This window comes from Garra rufa, unplaced genomic scaffold (genome assembly GCF_049309525.1).
Source record: "Garra rufa unplaced genomic scaffold, GarRuf1.0 hap1_unplaced_015, whole genome shotgun sequence".
NCBI classification, from domain to species: Eukaryota; Metazoa; Chordata; class Actinopteri; order Cypriniformes; family Cyprinidae; genus Garra; species Garra rufa.
This window is the reverse complement of record NW_027394290.1, coordinates 418,231-429,924: the sequence shown is the minus strand read 5'-3', so window position 1 is coordinate 429,924 and position 11,694 is coordinate 418,231. Positions and strand designations below refer to the sequence as shown.

Here is an 11,694-nt window from a genome sequence, read left to right as displayed (position 1 = left end):
TGCAAAAGTTCCATGTTGCCACAGTGTCAGATTGGAGAGGATCTGGTTTTCACAGTCTTGCGTCGATGGCCGTCTAGGTGAAGAGGTCTTCACTGATGATCTGTCTCTGGGGCTCATCCAGCTTGCTATCACCTTGTCGGATCACATCCACGTAGCTGCAAGAAAAGGTCACGACCGTCACCGGTATTCTATCGCAGAGGCAATGTTGTAGCTTGTGTGGTTTATCTGAGGTGTGATCATTGCTGGTTGTAAACTTTCCCCGATATCCCATCTGGATGATTTGAAATACAGTCAGCTTCTCAGTTTTTGCCGGTCTCTCTGGACGCTTCTTGAAAAACAAAGTTTTGCTTCGTTTTGTTAGAGTGGCTGGTTGTTGGTCCTCGTCAAAGAGGTGTCTACAGATCATAGCGTGCCGGAGCCAGAAGATTTGTTGTTTTGTCAATATGCTCTCAAGACTTCGCTGCAGGTATCATTAAACTACAGCACAATCACAGCTCACCGCTACCCATCGTAAACAGGTTGGGCCTGTCTGTTCTGGTGGGCTCTCAGTGGTGCTAAATCATCAAATGAAGAGGACGGGATTCAAACCCACACAAACCAAGGTGAGCCTAGCACAACGGATTAGCCTTGCATCGCCTTAACCACTCGACCACCCCGTCACTTTCCGTGGTCCTTTTATTTAACACTCCCGATTCAGACCATCGGCTCATTAGTAGAGCACTCAGTGAACTGAACTGAGTGTGTCAGATAAGGAAGACACAAAAAGCGCAGAGTGGGGTCCCCAGGACCGAGGATTACTGCTAAAGGAGCCGAACGACGAGGATGGGATTCGAACCCACGCGTGCAGAGCACAATGGATTAGCAGTCCATCGCCTTAACCACTCGGCCACCTCGTCATTTTACGTGACATCTTTTATTTAGCACTCCTGATTCAGATCATCAGTTCATTAGTAGAGAACTCAAAGAACTGAACTGAGTGTGTTAGATAAGGAGGACACACAAAAAGTTTAGCATGGGGTCCCCAGGACCCGGATTAAGGTCCAGTGCTAAAGGAACCGAACGACAAGAATGGATTCCAACCATTGCACAGAGCAAAATGGATTAGCAGTCCATCGCCTTAACCACTCGGCCACCCCGTCCCCTTGCTGACCGAGATAGGCCATGCTGCGGACCTTTTCAGCTGCTGCTGCCGTGCTTTCAGCTGGCTGTTTTGAGCACAGAGGGAATAGTGAATGAGCCGTCTTTTACACACCTCTAATCTGTTCCGTAGAAACACGGTGCAGCAACCCGTGGCAGGAGACTGTTTGTGCGGCAGTTTAAAGCTTGCTACCACCTTGTCGGTTCACATCCACGTAGGTGCAGAAAAAGGTCACGACCGTCGCCTGCATTCTTTCGCAGAGGCAATATTGTAGCCTATGAGGTTTGTCCGAGGCGCGATCATTGCTGGTTGAAAACTTTACCCAATACCCCGCCAGGATGACTTGAAATACAGTTATCTTTGGCAATTTTTGCTAGTCTCTCTGGAGGCTTAGAGTTTTGTTGAGAAATATAGCCTTGTTTCGTTTAGGGTTTTTTTTCCTCGCCAAAAAAGCGGTCTGCTGATGATAGTGCGCCAGAGCCAGAAGGTTTGTTGTTTTGTCAATATGTTCTCAAGACAAGTATCGTTAAACTGCAACGCAATTACAGCTCACCGTTACCCATCGTAAACATGTTGGGCCTGTCTGGTCCGGTGGCCTCTCAGTGGCGCTAAAGCTTCGAATGCGTGTCGAGCACAATGTATTAGCCTTCCACCGCCTTAACCACTGGACCACCTCGTCATCCGGCGGGGTTTCTTTATTTAACATTCCTGATTCATGTGCATGTGGATGCATTCTTCGTCTTTTGTTTCAGCCGCCGAGGGCCTGTTTTCCACTGAGGCCCTGCGCCAAACTCCCTATGAGACACAATCCAACGTTAGTAGTAACCTCCGATTACGGCCGAATGTGGATTCTGCTCGGACGACGGGGCACCGGTACATCCTTTGTAGCTTTAGCTTATTAGCCAAACGCTACACCAGTTTGCCATTTCCCATGAAATCATCCTTGATTTCCATAAGAAAGGTGCCCCAAATTGGTGGAAAATCACATCTCAACCATACGCTGTCCAAAGCATTAAACCGCCTTCACGCGGCAAAACAGAACATGTTGTTGGCCCGCACTGCTGGGTCAAACTGCGCTTCCCAAAAACAGATTGGGTCAAAACTGACAGAAGAAATCTCTAAGCCTGCTTTAAGCCCTACCCACGGGACGGGTTGACAGTCTCGCACAACGCGAGAGCCTCAGTTTCGCCTGTGTAATTTGGGGGCCAATGAAAACTGCATCCAACTAAAATTACAAACAAAATTTTAGGACTCTAATGATGTTTCAAATGTAACTTTTCTCATCTCTGTTGTTAGGTTGTAACCATCTCTGAGACTCAAAGTGTCAGAACTCGCCTAAGCTGGTTTTGCAAAATGGAGGTCAAGACTATACTTTCAGGGATCATTTCTATAGTTTCTAACTAGGAAATGTGTTTCAAAAGTGTAGTGTCTCCCAAACTACGATGATGAGCTTTGATACTCTTTTCTGAGCGTGAATCGGGTGTGGAGTAATGGTTTATTTCATATGCTCCACACCATTGATGAACGTTCTGTGTGGCATTTAAGCAGCATAGACGAAGAGAGTATGGTCAGAGTGGTCTCTGAAAAATGTAAATATCAGATTAAAAATCTTATGAGTTGTTATGATTGAGATTTTTTTTTTTTTTTTTACATTTTTGTTGGTGGGTGTCACCATCCTTGATATTCAGAATGTCAGGATAAGATGTCAGCTGGTTCTATCAACTTAAAGTTGCCATAAAATGCATTGAGAGAATATTTTAATTTGTTCTTTGATATCTGCATAGAAGGTATATGGCATAGGAAAGGGCAAACAATCTCCAGAAACGGTTTTACAGGACCATTTACAACCCTAGGATTTGTCCCTAGAATGAAATGCTCTGTTATTGCCTTTTTTGGAAGCTTCATGAATATTAATGAGCTCTGCTCCGATTGGCTGTTTCACAGAGCTGCTCATCTCTATAGCTGGCACATTGATAAAAATATTTATTTAATTAGGAGCTCTAGCGGCTTTTAATATGTGGTTTGTTGAATCTGCCGTTTTGTATCGCAGACATTTTAGTCTCATTACTGTGATCCATGTGCTCTGTGTAAAGTTATAATGCAGAGGGAGCGCTTCTTACCACACAAGTTCAGCTGCTTCTCGGTGATACTCTGGATCTGTAAATCATTCGCCATCATCAGCGCAGTTAGTTCTCCATCATTCACCATCATCAGCACAGTCATCTCTCTGTTTATGTGGTAAGTGATATCTTTTGTACTGCAATGTAACAGGCTAGCGCTAGCATTAAGCTAACCGTGTCCCTTCAGTGGCTTGCCTTGTTTTACTGATGTACTGACGTTACCGATGATTGGGCGATGCAAATGTTGGAGGCGTAACTATTAACGATCCCGGGACTGTTGCGTAACAGTCGGTGTTATGTTGGAACTGACATATAAATCTAGTGTTTGCAAAAGACCACCAAAATATAGAAGATTTATCCTTATCCTTATATAGATTTATCCTTGATTTCCATAAGAAAGGTGCCCCAAATTGGTGGAAAATCACATCTCAACCATACGCTGACCAAAGCATTGAACCGCCTTCACGCGGCAAGACAGAACATGTTGTTGGCCCGCACTGCTGGGTCAAACTGCGCTTCCCAATAACAGATTGGGTCAAAACTGACAGAAGAAAACTCTAAGCCTGCTCTAAGCACTACCCACGGGACGGCTCGACAGTCTTGCACAACGCGAGAGCCTCCGTTTCGCCTGTGTCATTTGGGAGCCGATGAAAACTGCGTCCGACCCGGTGAAGGAGACCACGACCAGACGGCTAGCTCAGTCGGTAGAGCATGAGACTCTTAATCTCAGGGTCGTGGTTTCGAGCCCCACGTTGGGCGGCTCTGTTGGCGCTCTTTCTTCCCAACAGGGTGGCGGGCTCCAGCGTGCCCATTCTCCGCACAGGCTAAGTGGATTTTGCGAGCTCCGGAAACATCTTTCAAAACAGCCTGTTAGTACGTGCGATTCTAATCCCTAACCCTAACCCTTGCTTTTACAACCGTGATCCCGCGGCAGCAGATGCGCAATGTCTGTCTCTGTGGCGCTACCTGGAGCAGGATCGTCTGTTTCCGCGGCCGTCTCCTCGTCCAATCGCCGATCTCGCCGTCCATTGTGAGAATGGACGAGAGCCAATCGCGTCGCTCGCCGTCCATTGTGAGAATGGACGAGGCGCCAATCGCATCGCACGCGCTCCATTGTTGAGAGCCAATCGCGTTGCCGAATGAGAATGGATGCAGCCACCCACCGCGCTTAGCTTCATTTTAATTCATGTAAAAAATCAGACGAACGGAACATCTAATAACTTTTCAAAGTAAGTAATGCATGTTTGCTTCTTTCTTCATATGTGTTTACAGTGTTCTCAATTGGTAACTCGTTACGTTTTCGTCCGTCGTTCATCCGTTTTTGTGTGTTCATAAACTTTTGACTCGCGACTTGTGAATGAAACAATGTTAGTTTGCCTCTAATCTTCCTTATTAAACTCCATTTACACCTTCTGAAATTCAATTTAAATGGAAAAAAAAAACGTGTTTCAGCTGTAAATGTAGTCATTCTTTATGACAATTTACCGTGTTTTTACTGTAGTGAATCGTAGTAACCATGTTGTGTTTTTGGCTGATCGATTACAACTGTATGAACACAGTCTTACTATAAATTAAAATCCGAATGAACAAAACAAACAAAACCCATTTTCCTTGTGTTTATCTTTATTTACCATGGTTTTACTATAGTGAGAGTGTAGTAATCATGTTTTGTTTTCATGAATTGCCTATAATCTCTCATTTTAAACACAGTTTGCCTGTAATCTTACTCATTAAACTAAATTTACTCGTTCTGAAGTTGGATTTATTTTTCAGCTGTAAATGGTCATTCCTTATGACAATTCACCATGTTATTACCATAGTGAAAGCCTAGTTGTGTTTTTGGCTGATCGATTACAACTGTATGAACACAGTCTTACTATAAATTAAAATCTGAATGAACAAAAAAACGTTGTGCTTGTGTTCATTGTCATTTACCATGGTTTTACTATAGTGAAAGTGTAGTAATCATGTTTTCTTTTCATGCCTTGCCTATAATATCACATATTAAACACAGTTTGCCTGTAATCTTACTTATTAAACTCAATATAAACAGTCTTACTATGAATAAAATCGTGAATGAAAAAATCACCATGGTTTTACTAATGTGAAAGTGAAATGATCATGTTTGGTTTTCATGACTTGCCTAAAATCTCTCATATAAAACACCATTTGCCTGTAATTTTGCATAATAAACATGTATTCTTTTTTTTCAGTTTGATTAGGATTTAAAAAATGTTTTGTTGTAGAAATTGTCATTTCTAATTAAAATGTAATGTGATTTTGCTATGTGTGACTGTAGTAATCAAGTTTTGAGTTTGCAGATGGATTACCATTTGTATAAACACAGATAAAAGTGCTACAAATAATAATTAAAATGAAAACGCAATGTTATATAGACATAAAGGGAGGGTAACACTTTATTTACCATTGTCATTAATACACGCTATATGTAGTTACTATAGCAATAACAGTAAATTATAAATAATTGGATGCAACTAATTATAAACCAAACAAAACACTAGTCTTACCCCTATAGTAACTGCATGTGGTAATTTAATATTCAAATACTTATATGCATAATTGTAGTTTAACACCTTTGAAAGTGTAACCTTATTTTGCTTTATTAGTAATAAAATAATGTTTTATTGTTGTAATGGGTGCCATGATTTAGTTAGCTTGAATAGATATGATTGTATCATTATAAATAAATTAAAAACATTTGTGTAGTTGTCCAATACTTGCAAAAATACACATTACTAACTATTATTTCCCTATTATATTTAGATGAGCACTAAGCCAAAGAGCCACAAGGCCATGGGTGATGGAGGCAACAGACCAGCACCACGGCAGCGGAAGTGGCACAACCTCTACCAGAAGGTAAAGTTACCTGTATCTCATTGTAGAATATGTATGTGTACATTATTTACATGACTGTGTTTAATGTTTCTGAAAGAAGTGACTTTTTAAGTCTGCATTTATTTGATCAAAAATACTGGAAAAAACAGCTAAATAGCTTGTACTGCATATTTGTATTTATTTTTTTATTTTTTAAATGAAAATTGATATGTTTTGCAGAATTCATTGATGAATAAAAAGTTAAAAGAACAGCATTATACAGAATGGATATGGCGGCTACGGTGACCTCAGAATAAGAACAAACAGACTAATTTTAATGTAGATGCAAAAGTTCCATGTTGCCACAGTGTCAGATTGGAGAGGATCTGGTTTTCACAGTCTTGCGTCGATGGCCGTCTAGGTGAAGAGGTCTTCACTGATGATCTGTCTCTGGGGCTCATCCAGCTTGCTATCACCTTGTCGGATCACATCCACGTAGCTGCAAGAAAAGGTCACGACCGTCACCGGTATTCTATCGCAGAGGCAATGTTGTAGCTTGTGTGGTTTATCTGAGGTGTGATCATTGCTGGTTGTAAACTTTCCCCGATATCCCATCTGGATGATTTGAAATACAGTCAGCTTCTCAGTTTTTGCCGATCTCTCTGGACGCTTCTTGAAAAACAAAGTTTTGCTTCGTTTTGTTAGAGTGGCTGGTTGTTGGTCCTCGTCAAAGAGGTGTCTACAGATCATAGCGTGCCGGAGCCAGAAGATTTGTTGTTTTGTCAATATGCTCTCAAGACTTCGCTGCAGGTATCATTAAACTACAGCACAATCACAGCTCACCGCTACCCATCGTAAACAGGTTGGGCCTGTCTGTTCTGGTGGGCTCTCAGTGGTGCTAAATCATCAAATGAAGAGGACGGGATTCAAACCCACACAAACCAAGGTGAGCCTAGCACAACGGATTAGCCTTGCATCGCCTTAACCACTCGACCACCCCGTCACTTTCCGTGGTCCTTTTATTTAACACTCCCGATTCAGACCATCGGCTCATTAGTAGAGCACTCAGTGAACTGAACTGAGTGTGTCAGATAAGGAAGACACACAAAAAGTTTAGCATGGGGTCCCCAGGACCTGGATTAAGGTCCAGTGCTAAAGGAACCGAACGACAAGAATGGATTCCAACCATTGCACAGAGCAAAATGGATTAGCAGTCCATCGCCTTAACCACTCGGCCACCCCGTCCCCTTGCTGACCGAGATAGGCCATGCTGCGGACCTTTTCAGCTGCTGCTGCCGTGCTTTCAGCTGGCTGTTTTGAGCACAGAGGGAATAGTGAATGAGCCGTCTTTTACACACCTCTAATCTGTTCCGTAGAAACACGGTGCAGCAACCCGTGGCAGGAGACTGTTTGTGCGGCAGTTTAAAGCTTGCTACCACCTTGTCGGTTCACATCCACGTAGGTGCAGAAAAAGGTCACGACCGTCGCCTGCATTCTTTCGCAGAGGCAATATTGTAGCCTATGAGGTTTGTCCGAGGCGCGATCATTGCTGGTTGAAAACTTTACCCAATACCCCGCCAGGATGACTTGAAATACAGTTATCTTTGGCAGTTTTTGCTAGTCTCTCTGGAGGCTTAGAGTTTTGTTGAGAAATATAGCCTTGTTTCATTTAGGGTTTTTTTTCCTCGCCAAAAAAACGGTCTGCTGATGATAGTGCGCCAGAGCCAGAAGGTTTGTTGTTTTGTCAATATGTTCTCAAGACAAGTATCGTTAAACTGCAACGCAATTACAGCTCACCGTTACCCATCGTAAACATGTTGGGCCTGTCTGGTCCGGTGGCCTCTCAGTGGCGCTAAAGCTTCGAATGCGTGTCGAGCACAATGTATTAGCCTTCCACCGCCTTAACCACTGGACCACCTCGTCATCCGGCGGGGTTTCTTTATTTAACATTCCTGATTCATGTGCATGTGGATGCATTCTTCGTCTTTTGTTTCAGCCGCCGAGGGCCTGTTTTCCACTGAGGCCCTGCGCCAAACTCCCTATGAGACACAATCCAACGTTAGTAGTAACCTCCGATTACGGCCGAATGTGGATTCTGCTCGGACGACGGGGCACCGGTACATCCTTTGTAGCTTTAGCTTATTAGCCAAACGCTACACCAGTTTGCCATTTCCCATGAAATCATCCTTGATTTCCATAAGAAAGGTGCCCCAAATTGGTGGAAAATCACATCTCAACCATACGCTGTCCAAAGCATTAAACCGCCTTCACGCGGCAAAACAGAACATGTTGTTGGCCCGCACTGCTGGGTCAAACTGCGCTTCCCAAAAACAGATTGGGTCAAAACTGACAGAAGAAATCTCTAAGCCTGCTTTAAGCCCTACCCACGGGACGGGTTGACAGTCTCGCACAACGCGAGAGCCTCAGTTTCGCCTGTGTAATTTGGGGGCCAATGAAAACTGCATCCAACTAAAATTACAAACAAAATTTTAGGACTCTAATGATGTTTCAAATGTAACTTTTCTCATCTCTGTTGTTAGGTTGTAACCATCTCTGAGACTCAAAGTGTCAGAACTCGCCTAAGCTGGTTTTGCAAAATGGAGGTCAAGACTATACTTTCAGGGATCATTTCTATAGTTTCTAACTAGGAAATGTGTTTCAATAGTGTAGTGTCTCCCAAACTGCGATGATGAGCTTTGATACTCTTTTCTGAGCGTGAATCGGGTGTGGAGTAATGGTTTATTTCATATGCTCCACACCATTGATGAACGTTCTGTGTGGCATTTAAGCAGCATAGAAGAAGAGAGTATGGTCAGAGTGGTCTCTGAAAAATGTAAATATCAGATTAAAAATCTTATGAGTCGTTATGATTGAGATTTTTTTTTTTTTTTTTTACATTTTTGTTGGTGGGTGTCACCATCCTTGATATTCAGAATGTCAGGATAAGATGTCAGCTGGTTCTATCAACTTAAAGTTGCCATAAAATGCATTGAGAGAATATTTTAATTTGTTCTTTGATATCTGCATAGAAGGTATATGGCATAGGAAAGGGCAAACAATCTCCAGAAACGGTTTTACAGGACCATTTACAACCCTAGGATTTGTCCCTAGAATGAAATGCTCTGTTATTGCCTTTTTTGGAAGCTTCATGAATATTAATGAGCTCTGCTCCGATTGGCTGTTTCACAGAGCTGCTCATCTCTATAGCTGGCACATTGATAAAAATATTTATTTAATTAGGAGCTCTAGCGGCTTTTAATATGTGGTTTGTTGAATCTGCCGTTTTGTATCGCAGACATTTTAGTCTCATTACTGTGATCCATGTGCTCTGTGTAAAGTTATAATGCAGAGGGAGCACTTCTTACCACACAAGTTCAGCTGCTTCTCGGTGATACTCTGGATCTGTAAATCATTCGCCATCATCAGCGCAGTTATTTCTCCATCATTCACCATCATCAGCACAGTCATCTCTCTGTTTATGTGGTAAGTGATATCTTTTGTACTGCAATGTAACAGGCTAGCGCTAGCATTAAGCTAACCGTGTCCCTTCAGTGGCTTGCCTTGTTTTACTGATGTACTGACGTTACCGATGATTGGGCGATGCAAATGTTGGAGGCGTAACTATTAACGATCCCGGGACTGTTGCGTAACAGTCGGTGTTATGTTGGAACTGACATATAAATCTAGTGTTTGCAAAAGACCACCGAAATATAGAAGATTTATCCTTATCCTTATATAGATTTATCCTTGATTTCCATAAGAAAGGTGCCCCAAATTGGTGGAAAATCACATCTCAACCATACGCTGACCAAAGCATTGAACCGCCTTCACGCGGCAAGACAGAACATGTTGTTGGCCCGCACTGCTGGGTCAAACTGCGCTTCCCAATAACAGATTGGGTCAAAACTGACAGAAGAAAACTCTAAGCCTGCTCTAAGCACTACCCACGGGACGGCTCGACAGTCTTGCACAACGCGAGAGCCTCCGTTTCGCCTGTGTCATTTGGGAGCCGATGAAAACTGCGTCCGACCCGGTGAAGGAGACCACGACCAGCCCGGCTAGCTCAGTCGGTAGAGCATGAGACTCTTAATCTCAGGGTCGTGGGTTCGAGCCCCACGTTGGGCGGCTCTGTTGGCGCTCTTTCTTCCCAACAGGGTGGCGGGCTCCAGCGTGCCCATTCTCCGCACAGGCTAAGTGGATTTTGCGAGCTCCGGAAACATCTTTCAAAACAGCCTGTTAGTACGTGCGATTCTAATCTCTAACCCTAACCCTTGCTTTTACAACCGTGATCCCGCGGCAGCAGATGCGCAATGTCTGTCTCTGTGGCGCAATCGGTTAGCGCGTTCGGCTGTTAACCGAAAGGTTGGTGGTTCGAGCCCACCCAGGGACGTGTGAAATGCTGGTGTTTTGCACGCGCGTCAGGTGTCCACTAGCGCCTATGCCATTCTTAGGGTTGCGAGGCACAGCTTTCTCAGGGCGTTTATCCTGTGCACCTTCAATAAGCTGGCTTCTTTTAAAAGAAGTCAGCGGCGGGTGTTTGGTGAACATTTTCACCAGCTCGAGTTTGCTGTGGCATGTGGATTCATTCTTTACTGATGATCTGTCTCTGGGGCTCATCTAGTTGACATGGTATCCGCTGACATTCGGCTGAAGGTGCTGATCCACCATCTGCTCTTGGTACGGACTGGATCCGGGGGACTGCAGTGACCATCTAATCGGAATACAGAATGGATATGGCGGCTACGGTGACCTCAGAATAAGAACAAACAGACTAATTTTAATGTAGATGCAAAAGTTCCATGTTGCCACATTGTCAGATTGGAGAGGATCTGGTTTTCACAGTCTTGCGTCGATGGCCGTCTAGGTGAAGAGGTCTTCACTGATGATCTGTCTCTGGGGCTCATCCAGCTTGCTATCACCTTGTCGGATCACATCCACGTAGCTGCAAGAAAAGGTCACGACCGTCACCGGTATTCTATCGCAGAGGCAATGTTGTAGCTTGTGTGGTTTATCTGAGGTGTGATCATTGCTGGTTGTAAACTTTCCCCGATATCCCATCTGGATGATTTGAAATACAGTCAGTTTCTCAGTTTTTGCCGGTCTCTCTGGACGCTTCTTGAAAAACAAAGTTTTGCTTCGTTTTGTTAGAGTGGCTGGTTGTTGGTCCTCGTCAAAGAGGTGTCTACAGATCATAGCGTGCCGGAGCCAGAAGATTTGTTGTTTTGTCAATATGCTCTCAAGACTTCGCTGCAGGTATCATTAAACTACAGCACAATCACAGCTCACCGCTACCCATCGTAAACAGGTTGGGCCTGTCTGTTCTGGTGGGCTCTCAGTGGTGCTAAATCATCAAATGAAGAGGACGGGATTCAAACCCACACAAACCAAGGTGAGCCTAGCACAACGGATTAGCCTTGCATCGCCTTAACCACTCGACCACCCCGTCACTTTCGTGGTCCTTTTATTTAACACTCCCGATTCAGACCATCGGCTCATTAGTAGAGCACTCAGTGAACTGAACTGAGTGTGTCAGATAAGGAAGACACACAAAAAGTTTAGCATGGGGTCCCCAGGACCCGGATTAAGGTCCAGTGCTAAAGG

At 43.8% G+C, this 11,694-nt stretch overlaps 10 non-coding genes across 10 annotated transcripts; 9 read left to right on the top strand and 1 right to left on the bottom strand.

The window, feature by feature from the left end:
* The first annotated feature begins 185 nt into the window (after positions 1 to 185).
* Positions 186 to 324, top strand: LOC141315278 (U4 spliceosomal RNA). Its single transcript, XR_012350810.1, has one exon. It is a non-coding gene; the product is annotated as a U4 spliceosomal RNA (small nuclear RNA).
* A 490-nt stretch (positions 325 to 814) lies between these two features.
* On the bottom strand, positions 815 to 896 carry trnas-gcu (transfer RNA serine (anticodon GCU)). Its single transcript has one exon. It is a non-coding gene; the product is annotated as a tRNA-Ser (tRNA).
* Positions 897 to 1,386: 490 nt separating this feature from the next.
* On the top strand, positions 1,387 to 1,527 carry LOC141315273 (U4 spliceosomal RNA). The gene has a single exon (XR_012350804.1). It is a non-coding gene; the product is annotated as a U4 spliceosomal RNA (small nuclear RNA).
* A 973-nt stretch (positions 1,528 to 2,500) lies between these two features.
* Positions 2,501 to 2,716, top strand: LOC141315267 (small nucleolar RNA U3). The gene has a single exon (XR_012350799.1). It is a non-coding gene; the product is annotated as a small nucleolar RNA U3 (small nucleolar RNA).
* A 3,906-nt stretch (positions 2,717 to 6,622) lies between these two features.
* On the top strand, positions 6,623 to 6,762 carry LOC141315280 (U4 spliceosomal RNA). The gene has a single exon (XR_012350811.1). It is a non-coding gene; the product is annotated as a U4 spliceosomal RNA (small nuclear RNA).
* An 823-nt stretch (positions 6,763 to 7,585) lies between these two features.
* Positions 7,586 to 7,726, top strand: LOC141315274 (U4 spliceosomal RNA). Its single transcript, XR_012350806.1, has one exon. It is a non-coding gene; the product is annotated as a U4 spliceosomal RNA (small nuclear RNA).
* A 973-nt stretch (positions 7,727 to 8,699) lies between these two features.
* On the top strand, positions 8,700 to 8,915 carry LOC141315264 (small nucleolar RNA U3). The gene has a single exon (XR_012350796.1). It is a non-coding gene; the product is annotated as a small nucleolar RNA U3 (small nucleolar RNA).
* Positions 8,916 to 10,145: 1,230 nt separating this feature from the next.
* Positions 10,146 to 10,218, top strand: trnak-cuu (transfer RNA lysine (anticodon CUU)). Its single transcript has one exon. It is a non-coding gene; the product is annotated as a tRNA-Lys (tRNA).
* A 191-nt stretch (positions 10,219 to 10,409) lies between these two features.
* On the top strand, positions 10,410 to 10,483 carry trnan-guu (transfer RNA asparagine (anticodon GUU)). The gene has a single exon. It is a non-coding gene; the product is annotated as a tRNA-Asn (tRNA).
* A 582-nt stretch (positions 10,484 to 11,065) lies between these two features.
* LOC141315281 (U4 spliceosomal RNA) lies at positions 11,066 to 11,204 on the top strand. The gene has a single exon (XR_012350812.1). It is a non-coding gene; the product is annotated as a U4 spliceosomal RNA (small nuclear RNA).
* Positions 11,205 to 11,694: the final 490 nt, after the last annotated feature.